Raw genomic sequence first — 20209 nt, forward strand, 5'->3', positions numbered from 1 at the left:
TTTTCCCTCCACAAAAACAAGTAATGAATGCTTAAAATGCATTTCAGTCTGATATTAGTTTTCCTTCCATGTCACAATTAGGAGGATGACAGTGCCCTTCTTCGTTTCCTGCAATGCAAGTTTGGCAAAGGACGGGTTAGCGGCCCTGAATTCTTCTATGATCCCAAATATGCCCTGCCCCTTTGCCTTAAGGAAAAGCGGATGCGGGCTTGTGTTCATATATACAGCATGATGTCCATGCATGAAGAAGCAATTGCTCTTTCTCTACAGGTAGTATTATTATTCAATTGGGTTGGTTGTGTTCATTGGTTCTTTGATTTCCTTCAGCAGTAATGGCATTCTTCATACATTACCTTGTTTTTTGGCTAATGTAAGCTGTAATGGCAATAACAATTGTTCCTTATTTGACTAAAAACCACATGGTCATGTGATTGTTTGAATCATACAATTTTAATAATGCTCATGAAAAAGATTCATTCCGGAACTTTTATGTTTTTTATTAGTGTACATAAAGAGGGCGTGGGAAAAATCACATCCTGCAGGTGCTCTTTGATGGGTCCATTGTAAATGGACATTGAACTGAAGATGTTGAAGTAGGGATACAAAGTTCACTTAATTGGTTGTATGGATGTGACTAAATTAGCTCTCTATGGTGAATAAAATTTAAATTCACCAAATTTCACCAGTTTTATTTTGTTACCATTATTCTACTAAAAAAAAAAAAAAGTTGTTAAATTGTTAATCACCAACTGTCTAGTATCTTTTACATGATTTGGCAGTTAACCTTCCAATATTATTATTATTATTATGGTTCACCTTTTTGGAATGATGAATTTAATTTCTGATGGGTTTTTATTTTCTTGTGCCAATGGGGCAACTGATTATGCTCAAAATGGGATCAATTTTACAATCAGTTACGATCAGAATGGCTGGATGATCATTGGGGTTCTATAACCATCAAATCTGTGCCCTTTCCCCCTTGTTTCCAATATACTTTATGGAGTCTTTAAACTAGATTGAAATTGGTTGGCTGAAAAGCTTTAAATTGAGATGAGTTGTCAGTTCCCTTGTATCTTTGCTATGGGTCTATTAAACTTATATTTCTTTAATTCTTTTGTCTATGAGTGTTGCAAGATTTGGGTGGTTGAGACTTGAGACATACTTTTAAAATGAGAAATGGAAAAACTTACTTTGTGTCTAAAGGCTTGGAATTCAGTTTGTTGTCAATGTACTAAAGATGTATCCTGTGGTTAATTGTTTTTTCGCTTAAAATATTTTGGTACAGTTTCTTATTCACTTGCTTGTTCTTGAAAACGTTAATGGTTATTTGTGCTCAAATACTGTAATCTTTTTAGAAATCTTGTATGCTGTTGTTTCATGGAGTTCTTCTTTCGATGTGCTAGGGTGACCCAGAACTTGCTAAGGCTGAAGCTGACAAGGTTGAAGATGATGAACACTTTAGGAAGAAGCTCTGGCTTATGGTTGCCAAACATGTTGAACAAGAAAAGGGAACTAAAAGGGAAAACAATCGAAACGGAATAGCATTTTTCAAAGAAACTGACGAGCTGCTAAAAATTGAGGATATTTTGCCGTTTTTCCGGACTTTGCCCTAATTGATGACTTCAAGGTAACACTTTTTTACCTTAGTGTTTCACTTATAACTAGGCTAACATTTGTTTTAATGGAAGGAAATACTAAGTGTTAGATTTTATTCTTATTTATTTATTTGTTGCTATCACAGTATCTAATTGTTGTGCTGCAATCAATGTAGTACTAGATGTTCTAATTATTCCATAGGCTTCCTTTCTTTATAATAGTGCTAAATGCTCGTTTCTCATATAAACTTCAGAGGTTGCAATGTCTAAAAACGGCTATATAACTGTATATTTTTTAAAATACATTATATGAAAAAATATCAATTTCGTAACTGTATCAATAGTTGCTTTCATATTCCCTTTCTATATTCAACAAATTAGAAAGGCAAGTTCGTGTTCTACAATATTAGAATACCATTTTCTCTAGGTCACTTGTGGGGGACTGCAATGGGAATCATCACAAGAGAATGTAGGAATAATTTGAGAAAAGAACAATCAAAAATATTTATGTTTTGATTTGTATAGCATATAGTGGTGGCGACTGGGGGTCGCAGGGAAGTGCTAGTGGTGGCAATTGCATGAAGGGTAGGGAGGGGCTAGGGTTGGCGGGAGGGCTTGGGGGCGGCAGGGTAGGATCGTGCAGTGGTGGCCAGCAAGGAATGCTCAGTGTTAATTGTTGCGGAGGGAAAAGCAGGAGAGAAGAGGTAGAAGGAAGATGAGAGTAGCTTGGTCAATTCAATAAGTAGTTTCCAACCCTTGCTAATTATTTTTCCTTCTTCGCACCAGTATTACAATTTAAAAATTCTTCACTGATTTGAGATTATATTTCCTAATTCCAACTTACTTGTAATTTTCCCTTCTCTATCACTTTTGTCTTTTTTTTTTTTTAATGGATTACCCTTGGGTAAGGGTCCACTCTAGGTTGCCCATGGGAACTTAAGGGTCAACTCTAGATTCCTTGGTTTTTCCCACTTGGCATTTCTTGACATGCTATGATGCATGTGCATAGTGAAAAAAATCTCTCTATTTATTTGAATAGCTATGTGCCAAACCACATGTGTCTGCTGCAAACTGTTTTTCCAATGCTTCCTGTGGGCATATGCTAAACTGTCTTCATCATCTATCATTTAATTTAATTCTTTGATATGTTTGCAGGAGGCAATTTGCTCATCATTAGAGAATTACAACAAGCAAATTGAACAACTGAAACAGGAGATGAACGATGCAACAAACAATGCTGATAACATTAGAAATGATATCAGTGCACTTGCTCAACGATATGCTGTCATTGATTGTGACGAGGACTGTGGCGTAACAATATTCCTCATGTTATTTGCTATAGATCTTCTTTCTTTCTTTTTTCTTCTGATAAACTATTATTTGCAATAGGTTGGAAATGTAATCTTTTACTTTAATTTGGCTAGCCTTTGAAATGCTCCAACTAGTTCCTCGGGATTTTTTATTTTTTATCTCAGTAAGTACTAGTTTGTAAGGAATCTCCTAGCAGAAAACTTGTCTATTTTATTTGTGTTCATTTTAGAGATATTTTTTCTTTTCTATTTTCTCTTTCAAGTAGGTTGATTTTTGGCTTTAGTAATTTTATAGTACTATACCGGAGCAATAGGAACTTCTAACGCACAATTGGTATTTTAGGAATCCCCCTCCCCCCTCCCCACCTCTCCCTGATTAGTGTTTCAATTCCTTTGTCATCATATCTAGTTGACTTTCATCATTAGCTGACTTGTTGCATCTATTTATCACTTGTGAGTTTCAGGTTTGTCAGAGGAAGATTCTAACTGCAGGTTGGGACCATTGGATGGCTAGGTGTTATACGCCAGTAGGTGCAATGGCCCCTTTCTATGTCTTTCCATATGGACATGCCTTCCATGCTCAATGCCTGATTGCCCATGTCACAAGGTTTACCCACCGAGATCAAGTAAGTTCTGGAATGATTTCATATACATTTATGTATATTTGTAAAGCTGATTGGGTATTGATCCATATATCAGTGCTTTAAGTAATTTCATGTTTAAAGTGGCAATGCATGACAATAAGAGGTATTAAGATCCATTAAATCTTATGCTTAACTACACTTGGTACTTGCTCTTGTTGTTGCCAGCATGGATGTACCACATAGAACTTAGTTAATATCCTCAAAGATGGGGTATACTAAAGCAACATTGGTGGCCTACAACAAATTTGGTTTGCAGTGGTCGTTAAAAATAAAATTAGAAAGTTTTAATATGCTTTCATCATCTTGACAACAAATAGTTTTATTAAAACTGATTTAAAAAAATGCGACTGATTTAAAAAAATGCGACTAATTTAAAACTATGCCATCATATGGGAAATAGAATTGCATATGACAACTCATTATTCAACCCTTGCTCCCAAGGGGGGAGGGCGGCTCTTTGCCGGTGGCCTCCTTGCCCAAGGTATAGGCGAATCCTTGAACAAAAAGTCTGAAATGCATTCTACCTTTTAAAATAATGACAATAAATTCGTATCACAACCGTAAATCTTGCATTTTGTATCACTGATACTCATTATACCAGTGCAAAGGTCATGTATCCATTGAGGTGATCCTATTTTTTTTTGGTAATGCCCAATTTAGTCATCATATGGCCTATAAGCTAGGTTTGGTTGTCTTACAAATGCCAAATAGAAGCTTATGTAGAAGGGCTCACAGCGTCCTATGTCCTTAACTAGATCAAAAGAAAAATGTGGTTAGTGGTGTGCACAAATTGGGTTGGGTCGGGTTCACCCTAAACCCATCAACCGAACCGAATGTATCATGTTCATGTTTATCTCAACCGATTTTGACCCATTCTGATTCGAAACCATATGTTTCCTCAACCAAAATCAGCGGTCGATTAAGGTCGGTTTCGACAGCATATGCATACAACACAAAAAATAGAGGAGTGAAAATGTAGACAATGATTCCAACGATGATAGTGCTTTGAGGGGAGATCAGTGATGGGGTTTCGAGGGAGAAATGTCACGACCCAAACCCGCCCCTATGGGTTTAGGCCATAACCGGCCAGTAATCCTGAGATTACCTACGGCTTCAGATCAAACCGAACATAACTCATCAGAGTAAATGGGCCAAACGGAAGCAAAATTTAAACTTTGTCCATAGAGCTATGCTTACATGGCATGCCAAAACAAACTATACATACATACATTAATAACTCACAACAGAATTACAGTACCATAGAGTTCTGTACAGACACGATCATCCAAAACTAAGTCAACCCATGAAAACTATATACAGACATATACAAAGACTTCGCCAACATGACAACATAGAACAAAATGACAAAAAGGCGAAGGCGAGTCTCATGCGTGAGACACATGGGCTGACTCTCCAAAACCCGGTTGTTCCATACAGACTTCACTGGGGCTGGGGCTGGACCTCTCTTGGCTCACCTACAAAGACATGAATGAGCGTGAGCGAAAACCCAGTGAATAATATCAAATAAAGAAAATACATTGGAACATTATACATCAGACGGCCTTGGGCCCAATTCATTCATGTCAAACTGGCCTTTGGCGGCCTTTTCAAACTTTCCTATCAAACTGGCTTTTAGGCCTTTCAAACTTTCATATCAGACTGACCTTTAAGCCTTTCAAACTTTCATATCAAACTAGCATTTGGGCCTTTCAAACTTTCATATCAAACTGGCCTTTAGGCCTTTCAAACTTTCATATCAAACTGGCCTTTAGGCCTTTTCAAACTTTCATATCAGACTGGCCTTTAGGCCTTTCAAACTTTCATATCAACTGGCCTTTAGGCTTTTCAAACTTTCATATCAGACTGGCCTTTAGGCCTTTCAAACTTTCATATCAGACTTTGTCCACCATTCAAATTAATGAACTTTACAAAACTTACATAAAAGTAAGCAATTGGACATCAACATATTTCAAATGTCGCTCACAGTGATCGGCATATGGATTTGCCCTGGAGCTTGACCCTACATATCACATAACACATGTGGGTTACAAAAAATTCAATTCGTTCTTTAATTCACATATTCCTCTTTAAGCTTCATTCTTATCTCTTTAATTCGATTACAATGCTCAATGTATGCCTAAGAGTGCTTAGAAGTGAAAGGGAACGGAAAACAGAACACAGAATGCGTAAACAAAATTTCAGAAAACAGGGTCCCCGCTCGAGCGTGGAATTCCCCGCTCAAGCGGACCCTTAAGGCCTGCAAAAGTGCAGGTTATGTCAAAATTACGCTCGAGCATGCCTTCTGGCGCTCGAGCGGAAAGCCTTTTTACACGGCTCCCCGCTCGAGCGTGAACTTCCCCGCTCAAGCGGAAGTCATGTCTGCAAAATATACTGGGAGCACGAATTCCATGCTCGAGCGGCGGTTCCCCTGCTCGAGCGGTCATCAAATTTTCTGGAAAATCCAAAACATGTTCTTGAGCTTCAACTTGACATTCAAAGGCTCTAAATGCACGATTTGGGCTCAAATTCCACATAAACATGTACTAACATGGTACAAACATCAAATTACAACATTTTGAAGCTCAATTTCATAAATCAAACCCATGCATGGCTCATTTTCCACCAAATTCGTTACCAACATAATAACTTCATGCATTCAAAGCTTCTACTCCCATGGGTTGTACATGCATGTGACATATAACCCTCATTCTCATCTCATATGATGAAAAGATGGTCAAATACATGGATTTCAACCAAAGTTCATCATGAGTCATGCAATTCAAGCTCAAATATGCAAATTCAAAATGATTACATACATGCATGCATCTATTGACTTTAAATTCAACAAATACAATTCAATTTCCTCATAATCAAGCTAATTCATGTTCTTGCCCATTAATCAAACTTGAATTCACAATTTACAACACTAAACTCATGAATTCACTTACCTAAGAGTTCAATCTTCCAAACTATAGCAATTTCTTGAGTTTAATCTTCAAATTCCCAAACCTTGAGCCAAGATTACACAATTTCTCCCCCTTTCTCTCTCTATGGCCGGCCCTCTCTCTCTCACAATTGTATAACTCAGATTTTTGAGTTCCAAAGAAATAAAGGAGAGTGTATATGGCCCTATAAGTAAAAGTCCACTAACCAATTTTATAATATTAAATAATTTGAACACTAATTCATCAATTAAATCAACTAATTCTGATCTGAATCAATTTCCAATCAAATTTCATCATAGGCTCCAAAAATTACGCTAATCACAATGGCATAATCAATTTCGGGTTCTGCAGCCGGTAAGGCCTTCAATTTAATTTCCAAAGCAGACAATCAAACAGATATTCCTACGGTGAACAAATAGAAATTCAAAACTACATATTTTTACATAATGGTACACAAAATCATAGCAACACAAAATCATATTCGAATTAAGGACTAATTAACATATTGTGGAATAGTGATATCACAAGAAGATCATAGGGTAGTGAGATTTGAAACCAAAGAAAGATAGATGGTATGACGGAGATCAAAATTGATAACATGATTCATCACCACCACCAGTCGACCACTATGATTCATCACCATCATCGGTAGGCCACCATATTCCTCACCACCGTCAGTTCAACAGTATGCCATGCGAACCATTACTTATAGAATTGAGAGAGATCCAAGTGAGAGAGATCTTTGATGGGAGTGAGAAAGAGCAGGTTTAGAGAGAGAAGAACATAGGGATAAGAGGGAGAGAGTTATGCAAATTGATGAGGGTTGATGAGTATTAATTTGTGAGGTGACTTGAAGAGAGAGAAAGAAGGGGTTAGGGTAGGTGATGAGATGTTTGGCAGATCTGTGAGACAGAGAATAAAAGAAAAAATAATGTTAAAGTGATAAAGTTATTTTGTGATTAGCTAACACGTGTCTTAAAGACCAAATTTGATAAGGTGTAATCTTGTAAACCAAATATAGTTTGGCACTTGTAAAATTTATATTTAATATACAAGATATACGGTCGGTTTGGTTTTTACGAATTTTCTGATTTTCAATCTGTTGGCCGACTGCCAATTTGAAAAATACAAGATTTGCAACTCGTAGCTGACCGTAGCAGTAGTCGAAATCATCCAATGTTTCATCGGTTCAGTCGATTTGAACGGGTTGATCGGTTGGTTCGGTTATTTGCATAGGCCTAGGTTACATATTTAGAAACCCAATGATACAACTCCCATATATGAACTTATTTAGAAGTTTTTAGTATAGCATCATCCCAAAATCATTCTGCATAGGCTTGTTTCCATTTCTGAGCTAAGCAGACCAAATTTTAACGTTCTAACCGTGTGTATATCCTCCAATATATAATAGATTTTTATAGTGGCTCTTGGTTAATTTTGTGTGAATCTAATTAGAGTTATGTTTTGTTAGAAGTGTAATTTCATAAACAAAGTCCCTTTTGCTTAATTTTTGTTTTTTGTACTTTTTCCTTCAAATGAATGTTGCAGAATCTATTCTAGATCTTCAAAAACAACTCACTTTATTGGGAGGTCAATCCAAGAAGGAGTCTAATGGTACCTTAACCGAGGAGGAATCCATAACTAGCATGACCCCGACAGATAAGGTCCTTATGATGTTTTTCATATGTGTTTAAGCAACTCAAAATTGGTGTTCAATGCATCTCTATTGTCGAATCTTCTCATGATCAACATGCAGTATTCTACTCTATTTAGTTTTTCACTGCTTTTGAGATGAGTCAATTTAATTGCAGTGTAAAAAGTCTGGAACATTGCCATAAAGTCGTGTACTCATTTTTGTTGCTTCCTTCTCATGCCCTTGGTTTTTCTCCAGTTGCTCTTTTTTTCTTTTTTAATTGTTGTTGTTTGTTGGGCGTTCAAAAACTTTGGAAGTAAAATAAAAGGACTTTAGTTGTGGTACCTATGTGTTGATTGTTGCAGTGTAAGAAGTACGGGCGCAAACAAGTGACTTGACACGGACACACAAATTTTCATAAAATATAGGAGACGACACATTGAGGATGCATGCAAAACATGTAATTTATATAATATTATATATTTATTTTGTGTCAAATATTTACATCAAATTTCTCAACCTTGAGTATGCTATTTCAGTTTTAAAAAAAAGGGTTAAAAATAGAGCGTGTCCCTAGTGTGTTCCTGGCCAACACGTGTCGTTTACTGGTACATGACCTTCGAAGACGTGTCTCTGCTTCACAGGTTGCAGTTAGTGGTGAATTAAATGATGATAATGGTGTTGTTCTTGTTCTTATTTCAATATAAATGATGGATTTTTGCTTCAAATGCTTTTGTAAATGAGATAGCATTATTTCATTTGATTTTCTTGTGCCAATTTACTCTAGAATAAATTTCATACCCTGCTGCTAACTGATTCATAAATTGTAGCTTCTTACATAGTGAATTAGACGAACTAAAACATGTTGATTTGCTTGTACAGATACGCTCACAATTGGATGATACCATAGCTAGCAAATGCCCATTTTGTGGTGACTTGATGATTCGAGAGATCTCTTTGTCTTTTATCCTCCCTGGAGAAGCATACGAGGCTGCTTCCTGGGAAATAAGGCCACATAACATTGGAGCCTAGAAGAGCCTTTCTTTGGCTGTATGACTGAATGCCTTAATGGATTTGCAGTGCAGGTTATCATTGATCCATGTGCATGGCTGTTTTGAGGGGGTCTTTTAATTTGTGTTTTGCTTTATCATCTTTATTCTTGGTGGTATATGGTTTCAACAAGTTATGATTTATGTTACGCAGAATGCATTCTTTCTTCTGCTAATTGGTTGTGTACATTTGAGAGGTTATATCTACTACCCTTTAGCTATCAGAGTGGTATCCATTACATCTCAGGTGTACTCGAATGTATGTTCCTAATAGTTTGTTATAGGCTCATCTGTAGAATTTTGACAGAGACGCATTGATGAACTAAATCACGAGAATTCACAATAGAAAACTTTTCTACGAACCCAATGAATGTGATTTCCATTCAGAGTTCATATGAATGTGATTTTCTTCTACAAAGCCTATTTTGTATTTTTTTTTTTTTCTTTTTCCCCCTCAGTTTTTCCAAATCATTCTAATTTCTTCGATGTGTAACACTTCTACATGTATTGTTGTGAATGGGAGTCCCTTTTGAGCCTTTCCACGCCCATGTTGTTGTCTTGGTCAAGGAGACCTAAAGTTGTTCTTCCATATTTTTCATAAATGTTGTGTTCCTTTGATGTAGCCATTTTTTTGTACTTACTCCAATATATTCTCAATCATTATGTGAAATAAAAAAACAAAAAATAAATAAATCACATTTATTTTTCTTGAGATTTGAAAACATGCAGTTAGTTTTATATTTCTAATATAATTTCACTATCCTTTTTTGATATTTTAATTCATATTAATAATTTGTAAGTCGTATGAATGAGAAAAATAATATGATCATGTAAATTTTTATTAAATTGTATATTTATCTTTGTTTATTTATATCTCTACCCACCATATAGATTTGATAGCTCAAATCTACTATAACATAAATTAGTATAATTATGTTAAGTTTATGAAGTTAATTGCATTTTTATTAAATTTCATGAGAGATGAGTGGATTTATCTAAATACAAATGAATAATGAGTAACAAGATAATTATATATTTTTATAGTTAAGGTTATTAAAATGTATAAATTTGTAAATAAAAAATAAAAATAATATTTATTAATAATTAATATTTGTTAATAATTGAGATAGAGATAGGAATGGTAATTGGGGAGACAAAAGAGGCGGCGAAAATAGAAAGGCGTGCTAACAATCATGTAAAGTACGAAATCAGACGCAAGTGCATCCAGTTGCAACCGACGGACTTGTCTCTCTCTCCTCACACCACCCCAACTCTGCCATAATCCTCATCAATAAGTAATGTGTCATTTATTGTATTATTTAAGAATAATGTTATATGTATCAGTTAAAATACTAATTGGTATATTAATAAATGATGTGACATAATTTTAAAAATTTTGGATTTTTATAATATGTATAATAGATAGGGTCAGTAATATGACATAACACTAGTTGATACACTAGTGTATACATTAATTAGTGCATGTAACACCACCGTTTATTTAAAAAATCATATGTATATAACACTTTATTTATTTTATAAAATATAATTGTATTAATTTAATGAATCTTACTATTCATATATATTATTAATGTAATTATAACTCATAAGATAATAAATAAAATATGAATATATTTATTTTTGTATTATTGTTATTAAAATCACTCTGATTTTATATAAGAAAAACTACAAGTAATTGACCAAAACTAATTACAATGCATGGGAAGCTAGTCATTCTTATGTAGAAAAATACACAAAATTACACACTACAAAATTGTTACTTTATTTTGGGTAATAAAATGCTTCACCTCCCAATTACATTCTTTATTCTTGAACTTTCAATTGAATTTATTAAGTTTTTAAAATATTTAATTCAAATTTATTCAATTCTTAAAAAACTTTTACAAAAATATATAAATTTATAAACATTATAAATTAATAAAATATTCTACTTAGATTTTATTCCGAGTCCCAACACACCCACGGCCTTATCTGTGGAGAAAATTCACCACTCGCTCTGCTTTCTTTCAAACTTGCATGTGCTGATTTTGATGACCAATTTGGGTCTCTTTGCAATACTCATTGGTTTTTCAAATGGCTATAACTAAATCTAAATTTTCCCAAATAATAATTTAACTTCTATTTTTGTTTATTATCTTCTCTTTTTTTTTCCCAACTCCTCATGTTTTGACTTCTTGAAACAATTCCGTCGTCAGAAAGTTCTTGATTAGTTTAATGGATATTGTCAATGGTTGAAACTTTCGACAGCTGAAAGTAACAATACATATATAGAAGATTACAAAATGTATGCACCAAAACGTAGAGCAACATTTTGGCACAAAATCATCTATGAAATCTAAGCATATCGCCCTCTCCTCATCCCCCTAGTCACAAAGTGCTTCCTTGAGGGGTAAGTGGACCAAAAGATCAACCAATAGCTCTTAGCTTCCTTCACAACACTGGTCCAAAATATCTCATTGAAACCATTCCTAGAATCGTACTCTTACCTAATACTTTGCACTACCACCAAATATTGGACTTCATAGTTATAGATGACTGAATTTTGAAATTGAATTACGTGTGTGTTTAAAGTAGATGCAAAATTGCTGTGACAACAATATATGACAACCCTCTCCATGATGGATTGTTTACTTAGAAGATGCTTTCTTTCACACTACGATCCTCAAAAATGAAACTAGGAAGCATTAATACCAAATAACAGTAGTTCACAACCTGAACACTAACGCAAAAGGTTGAATTAGTATATTTTGAATCATCGGTATTATTGCCAAAGTATTTGAAACAAACTTCGAACATCATATTGAGGCTCTTTGCATTTAAAATATATATAAATTAAATTAATAAAAAATTAGGAAAAAAAATTAAAAACTTCAGAAAGACCTGTAATTTTGAGTCTCCACGATCTAAATCACAATGAAGATCAAAATAGCAGTATAAAGTTTCTTCACATAGTCAAGCATAATTTGAAGTAATAAATCATCTATATTGCTAGCATAATTTGCATACATCCTTGCCATTGTGCTTCAGAAATAATTATACTTCATGTGAGAAACTAGAAGAATAAAATTAATCCAGCCTACTTGCCAAATTCTATATTGGATAAAACATCACCTTGCCAAAAAGCATAAAACTTAAAGATGCCAATAAGTACAAATACTTTCAAATCTCGAGAAATAAAGTCAAATTTTGCATTTGAAATTGAATGAGCCCATTGAAATTCTTTAAGCATTTAAAATAACCTTGATATTTATAAAATACTATAGAATAAAACCAAATCAGGATTTCATTAAATGACCTCATTTTAATTGGGGGGGGGGGGGGGGGGGGGGGGTGGTTTGTGGTGATTTTAAGCACAGGGAACCATAAACTGTCTCTGCTGAGACATCCTCACTACTTCAGGGATAACTATTCTGAGTTAAGTGATTTTGATGTACAGTTTAAAAATAAATAAATAAAAGTGATTTTGATGTAGCATAATGTTAGATGTTAGATATACATACGAAAAGGAAAAGAACAATCAGAAGAACCAAGAGACTGCTGTGTTTTTTGTGTTTATTATCTTACCCTTAAACATATTAGGGTTACACATATTTATAATAAAAGACTAAAAAAGCAAATGACATAACTACCCTTACACACTAATACTTAACACTCCCCCTCAAGTTGGTGCAAAAATATCTCTCACGCCCAACTTGCAACAAATGGGATGGAAAACCTTACTACTAAGACCCTTAGTAAAGACATCAGCCAATTGATCTTCAGACTTTACAAAAGGCATGCATATTAAACCCTTATTCAACTTCTCCTTGATGAAATGTCTGTCGATCTCAATATGCTTTGTTCTATCATGCTGAACAGGATTGTGAGTAATACTAATGGTCGCTTTGTTGTAACAATACAGTGTCAATGGTTCACTACAAACAAACCCAATATCATTCAACAAGGACTGGAGCCACATCAGTTCACATATACCATGCGCTATAGCCCTGTATTCTGCCTCTGCACTAGATCTAGACACCACTGTTTGTTTCTTACTACGCCATGTGACTAAATTTCCTCCCACAAATGCACAGTAACCGGAGGTAGATCGCCTGTCATCTATAGAACCAGCCTAATCAGCATCTGTGAACTCCTCCAACCTCAAGTGACCATGATTGGAAAATAAAATCCCTTTTCCAGGAGCAGATTTAAGGTACCTCAAAATGCGGTACACTGCATCCAAATGAAGTGCACGAGACTCATGCATAAATTGACTGTAACGCCCCAAAAAAAATACACAATAAAAGTACACCAACCACCACTACTCAACGAAGCCCTCGCTTAGCTCTCCAAAATTAGTGAAGGATGATGGGTCAAAACTCCAATGGATGGCAAGAGATCAAGAGTTTGTGATGTTTGGTGGAGGTTTTCAGAGAGAAGAGAGAGGAAAAGATGTCTTTAGAGAGAGAGAAGTGTAAAAAATGAGATACACTCAGCCCAAGAAGAGAAGAAAAGACAAATTTTTGGACTTAGCAGACTCCTGCACGTGCGGCACCCACTCTCGCACGTGTGGCAACCCACTCCGCATGTGCGGCTCTCACCCCCATACGTGCAGCACTCTCCCCGCACCTCCTTCCGCACCTGCATATAATGCAGTAGCCAACCCAAAATTTCCCTTCCTCGCCGCACGTGCAGCCTCTCCTCCCGCACGTGCGGCCCTGCTCCCAGTCAGAAAAATTCACCAACTCAACTTGTGACACCCCAGATCCAACCTTACACCTCCTGATCCAAGTGAACTAGACATCGAAATAAATAAGAACAAGAATTTTGAGAAAAGTTTTCAAAAACGAGTCCAAACAATTGACACAACTTCACATCAAAACCCGACACTCTAACAAGAGTTAGCCCAACATAACTCAAAGAGGACGAAGTGGTTTACGTACTCGGTCATCACATTGGCTCACTATCCCAACTGCATAGGCAATATCTGGACGAGTGTGAAATAAATATATAAGCCTTCTCACAAGTCGTTGGTACCGTTCCTTCTCCACAAGATCACCAACACCACTACAAAGATGGTGATTAGCCTCAATTGGCAAATCAACAGGTCGGCAACCTAACATGCCAGTTTCCTCGAGAAGATGTCAGATCTGGCAACTTCAATCCCAAGAAAGTACCTCAACAAACTAAGGTCTTTGATCTCAAATTCCTTGGCCAACATCTTAAGATGTGTCACTTCTTTCTCATTATTACCTGTCACAACTATGTCATCCACATATACTGTTAGAATATAATATGTAAAATGTTGCTTTAATAATTAGGTTAGTATAATAATTAGTATGCTTTAATAATGTACCTTTAATAATGTTGTTTGGTTTGTGCTTCTACTTTCGGTTTGTAATTGTTCTCCCTCTCCTCTATAAAGGAGAGAGCTCAACACACCATTAGATAATAATCTCAATCAATAATACATCAATTTTAACATGGTATCAGAGCAGGTTTAGAGCCTAATATTTTTCGCTTCCCCGGCGGGCGGCAACCTCACCTTAGCCGCCCGCCGGACCTTAACCTATTCCGTTTATTTTCTACACATACCTTCCCATCATTGCCCAAATACTTTCAGACTATGTCTCCATTGTGAGTCTTGAGAGCCTTGACAGCTTTACCCCTTGATACACCTGCCTGTGTCATCACCAAATCAATGTCACGTGGCTCCACCCCAGTCTCGTCAATCTCTTCCTCTTCCTCATCCACTTGTGCTCCAGTAGTAGCAGCAGAAATGAGAGACCGAGAGAGAGCTTGAAATGATGCTATGTTTTCAAGAAGTTAATGTGGAATGAAACTGTTCTTCCAGATTTGAAGCACCAAGGATGTTGCTTGACTATGAGAGAAGGGTCAACTTGGCTAGAAAAGATGAGATGCCCAAATCAATTTTAACAAAAAAAAAAAAAAAAAAGAGGAGCTGCATGAAGTCAAGAGGAAAACTGCAGCTCTTCAAATGCAACAGTTTGTTGGAGAGGAAAAGAATGATTTGCTGGATTACTTGAGGTCACTTCAACCGGAGAAGGTGGCTTATTATCAGAACCAACATGCACTGAGCTGAAGGAAGTGATCCACTCTGTCATACATGGTCTACTTGCAACCCTCACTCTGTCATACATGGTCTACTTGCAACCCTCACGCCACCCTCTTTCTCTCTCCTCAAAACCCACGCCTTCTCACATGTTCCTCACATTATTACTCCCAACCCTCCTGTCCCATTATTTCCTCTCCCACATGCACTTTATGCTGAAATATTTTTTTTTAATCAACCCACTCCCTCTCTCTCTGGTCCCTTTCTCTTTACTCATTATTCCCCTTGTTCCCCACTCTCTCAGTATATATATATATATATAATCCATCATTTATTTTATTCTTATTTTGTACAAACCCATACCCACTCTAATTCATACCTACTCATTTTTTAAAACGCATGCTGATTCACGCTACCCCTACTTTACCTTTATTTATTTTATTTTATCAAAAAAAAAAAAAATCCGTTCTTTAGAAATCTCTCTCAGATTGTTAAAATCCACCTACTCTCCACCTACTTCACCCACTTAAACCTACTCCACTAAACCTAACCCACTACACCACTACCACCTCACCTACTCCACTAAACCTAACCCACTACACCACTACCACCTCCACTTCACCTACTCCTTACCTACTATACACTCACCCTCTTCTATATATAGGAATCATGAATCATTGTAATGTATATCAATAAACATCAATCAATAATACATAAATTTTTACATGGTATCAGAGCAAGGTTAAGACCTTAGTATTTCTCGCTTCACCGGCGGGCGGCAACCTCGCCTTGGCCGCCCGCCGGACCTCAACCTATTCCGCTTATTTTCTACACATACCTTGACTTCTTCAACATTTTCTTACACCCCTCCTCCGCTATGTCGGCGGCGGCACCCGCATCATCGTCTAGCCTCTATCGCCGTTCACCTCGCCTCTCACATATCCGTGGTTGTACTCTTACTCGTCGTCGTCGTTGGCGTTTCTGGCGCTGCTTTTCTGCTCGTCACTGCTGTTTTTTTTCCCGATTTGCTCTCTCTCTCTTAGCCATGGATTTGGGTGTGGGGTGTAGAGCTGTGGCTCTGTTGTTGGTAGCCATGTTTGCTGGCTTGAAGGTTTCAATGGCAGCAGTATACAAGGTTGGGGACTCCGCTGGTTGAACCATCATTGGGAATATTGATTACAAGGCCTGGGCTGCTTCCAAGACGTTTCATGTTGGAGATGTCATCATTTTCGAATACAATTTTCAATGTCACGTGTTGCAAGTGCCCCACAAAGAATACCAAGCCTGCAGAAGTGTAAGACAGTAACATGCATCTTCACATACAGCTTGGGTAATGTGTAACTATCAAAAGCACAAGCTTCTTGGACATCCCTCTCTCTCTCTCTCCATGGACCCAACATCATCATCATGCACCCACTCTATCTCCCTCTCTCTCATCTTTTCCCACTTTCAAACCCACTTTAATCATATCTCTCCTTTCTCTTAATTTATTTCATCCACGTTCTTTCACCCTTTTCTTTTATTTTAATATATATATATATATATATATTTTTTATTATAATATATTTTCCCTATCCCTTGTTAGTAAGCATCACCCGTTTTCCATTCTCTTATTATTATTTATTTTATATTCCACCAAAAAAAAAAAAAAAAAAAAAATCACACTGCTGTTTTTCTTATCACCCATCCACAAATATTTTTCTCTATTTTCTTTATCCATTATTTTCTTTTATTTTATTTTTCTTATTAAACAAAACAACACCACAAAATAACACCAACAACATTCCACAACCTTGTCATTTTATTCATATCAAGGGATCAACTCCGATCACACTTTTACATCCAAAAAAAAAAAAAAACACAAACAAAAAAAAAAAAAAACACAAACAAAAACAAAACTACCACACCCACAGTGGGATTTTTCTTCTCTACTCAGCCGCCGGTCTTTTCTTCTTGCCTCCGTCCTGGGTGGTCCTTGCCGGTGTTGCCTCCGTGCTTCCTAGACCACCAAGCAAGTTGCCTCCTCCCTGCTCCTCCACTACAGCATACGGTGGACCTCCAAATCGGAACATCACGGTGGCCTTCTGCTTCAGCTCCTTATTTTCCGCCTTTAGCACACTTAACTCTGCTCGCGCATCCTTATACATGCGTTGGAGCAGAGCCAGTTGGGCGTTTAACTGCTGCACCTCATTTGTCCTACTCTGCAGCCGGTTCGACAAATTTGTAACCGCAGTCATGGTTTCCACACATGACTTCAATGTATATTGATTAGCCTCCACATCCGACTGCACTGCCTTTTTTTTGCTCCACCGACCGCATCGGAAAGTTCAACGGAGCAAACTCCGGGGCACTCGGTTGAGGTTCCAGTGCCACCGTTCCAGTTCTCTCTCTTGTTGACTCGTTGAGGTCGGGAAAGAGGGTGAGCAGTCCACGGGAAGACGAGGCCATTTTCTGGGCAACAAAGTGTTACAGACTATCTCTCTCAGCACAAGGAACTCTCTTTCTCAGCAACACGAAGGATTTTTTCAGAGGTTTCTCTCAGTTTTTCTCTGCCTCAGCCTCTGCCTTCGTCTTGGTTATATAGCCAAGGCAGCCACGCGTATCATGCGCCGCTCGGCGCTAGACAACAACCTGGGTGCGCAAGCCAAGTCACGCACCTTGCCATCATGTCCGGTACACCTTTTGATAAAATGGGCACGCCTTTTGATGGCACGCCTTTTGACAAAATTGGGCACACCTTTTGAGGGTGCAACTTTTACAACGGTCCGACATGACCCTATAAACTGTCCCGACATTTGATTCCGGTTAGCTTTTTTAAGGGTCCGACAAGACTCTGTAAACTGTCCCGACATTAATTCCGGTTAGCTCCTTCATGGGTCCGACAAGACTCTGTAAACTGTCCCGACATAGATTCCGGTTAGTTTCTACAAGGGTCCGACAAGACTCTGTAAACTGTCCCGACATAGATTCCGGTTAGTTTCTACAAGGGTCCGACAAGACTCTGTAAACTGTCCCGACATTGATTCCGGTTAGTTTCTACAAGGGTCCAGCAAGACTCCGTAAACTGTCACAACCACTGTCACCACATTGTCTGCTACAACGGTCCGACATGACCCCATAAACTGTCTTCTACATCGGTCCAACATGACCCCATAAACTGTCTTCTACATCGGTCTGACACGACCACACAGTGTCTGCTACAACGGTCCGACATGACCCCATAAACTGTCTTCTACATCGGTCTGACACCGCCATCCAGTGTCCTCTACACCGTTATGACACCACCATACAGTGTCCTCTACATGGTTATGACACCCCCATACAGTGTCCTCTACAACGTTATGACACCACCATCCAGTGTCTTCACCAATGGTCTGACACGACCATACAGTGTCTCTTATCCTCTTTTATTTTTATGTATTTTCTTGTTTTGTTACTCTCTCCAAACTCAAGTTGGTTAGTTCCTATCCCCCTTGAGTTTGCGGGGGGCTGTTAAAATCCACCTACTCTCCACCTACTTCACCCACTTAAACCTACTCCACTAAACCTAACCCACTACACCACTACCACCTCACCTACTCCACTAAACCTAACCCACTACACCACTACCACCTCCACTTCACCTACTCCTTACCTACTACACACTCACCCTCTTCTATATATAGGAATCATGAATCATTGTAATGTATATCAATAAACATCAATCAATAATACATAAATTTTTACACAGATTCTTCTCTCTACAACCCAATTCATTTTCTTATTATTATTAGAGACTGAACCCTCCTCGGGCCACCCAATTCACTTTTCTTATTATTATTATATACACTTTTTCATTCTAACATATTTTCCACCGCCCAACTTTTCCTTGAACCTCAACTTTTTATCTTTTCTTTTAAAAAAAAAAAAAAAAAAACCTTCTATTCATTCCATCTAATTTTTCTGCTCAGTCTTGTACCATCCAGCCATTCGGATTTGCACAATACACTCATTTTATTTCTATCGGGACTTCGCCCTGATCATAATTTTACACCAAAAAAAAAAAAAAAAAAAAAAACAACAAACCACAAAACAAACAAAACAACCACACCCACAGTGGGACTTTTCTTCTCTACTCTGCCGCTGGTCTCTTCTTTTTGCCTCCGTCCTGGACGGCCCTTGCCGGTGTTGCCTCCGTGTTTCCCACGCCACCGAGCACATTCACTCCCCCCTGCTCCTCCACTGCAGCATATGGCGGACCTCCAAATCGGAACATCACGGTGGTCTTCCGCTTCAGCTCCTTATTTTCCGCCTTTAGCACACTTATCTCTGCTCGCGCATCCTTATACATGCGTTGGAGCAGAGCTAGCTGGGCGTTTAACTGCTGCACCTCATTTGTCCTACTCTGCAGCCGGTGCGACAAGTTTGTGACCGCAGTCATGGTTTCCACACATGACTTCAAAGTATACTGATTGGCCTCAATATCAGTTTGCACCGCCATTTTTTGCTCCACCGACCGCATCGGAAAGTTCAACGGAGCAAAACCAGAGGCGCTTGGTTGAGGTTCACTGGCCACCGCACCAGTTATCTCTCTTGTTGACTCGTTGAGGTCGGGAAAGAGAGTGAGCAGACCACGGGACGAAGAGGCCATATTCTGGGTAGCTGAACGGGAAGACGAGGCCATGTTATGGGTTGCTGAGTGTTTCAGAGAAGGGTTGGTTACAGAGCGTTACAGAGTATCTCTCTCAAGACAACGAAGAGTTTCTCAGAGGTTTTTAGCCAGTTTTTTGTCTTAACCTCTGCCTCAGCCTCAACATCCGTCTTGGTTAAATAGCCAAGGCAGATACGCGCATCGCGCGCCACTTGACGCCAGACGACAAAACGGGCGCGCAAGCCAATGTGGTGACGCGCCTCGCCATCATGTCCGGCACATCTTTTTATGACTTGGGCTCGCCTTTTGATGGCACGCCTTTTTATGGAT

The 20209-nt window shown here is 37.8% G+C and overlaps 1 long non-coding RNA gene across 1 annotated transcript; it reads left to right on the plus strand.

Annotated features, from left to right (window-relative positions):
- Nucleotides 1-8038: 8038 nt before the first annotated feature.
- Nucleotides 8039-9538, plus strand: LOC145804871 (uncharacterized). The gene is made up of 2 exons (XR_014347548.1): nucleotides 8039-8158; nucleotides 9010-9538. It is a non-coding gene; the product is annotated as an uncharacterized LOC145804871 (long non-coding RNA).
- Nucleotides 9539-20209: the final 10671 nt, after the last annotated feature.

This window comes from Camellia sinensis, chromosome 12 (assembly GCF_055761805.1).
Source record: "Camellia sinensis isolate YWXY chromosome 12, ASM5576180v1, whole genome shotgun sequence".
Taxonomy (NCBI): Eukaryota; Viridiplantae; Streptophyta; class Magnoliopsida; order Ericales; family Theaceae; genus Camellia; species Camellia sinensis.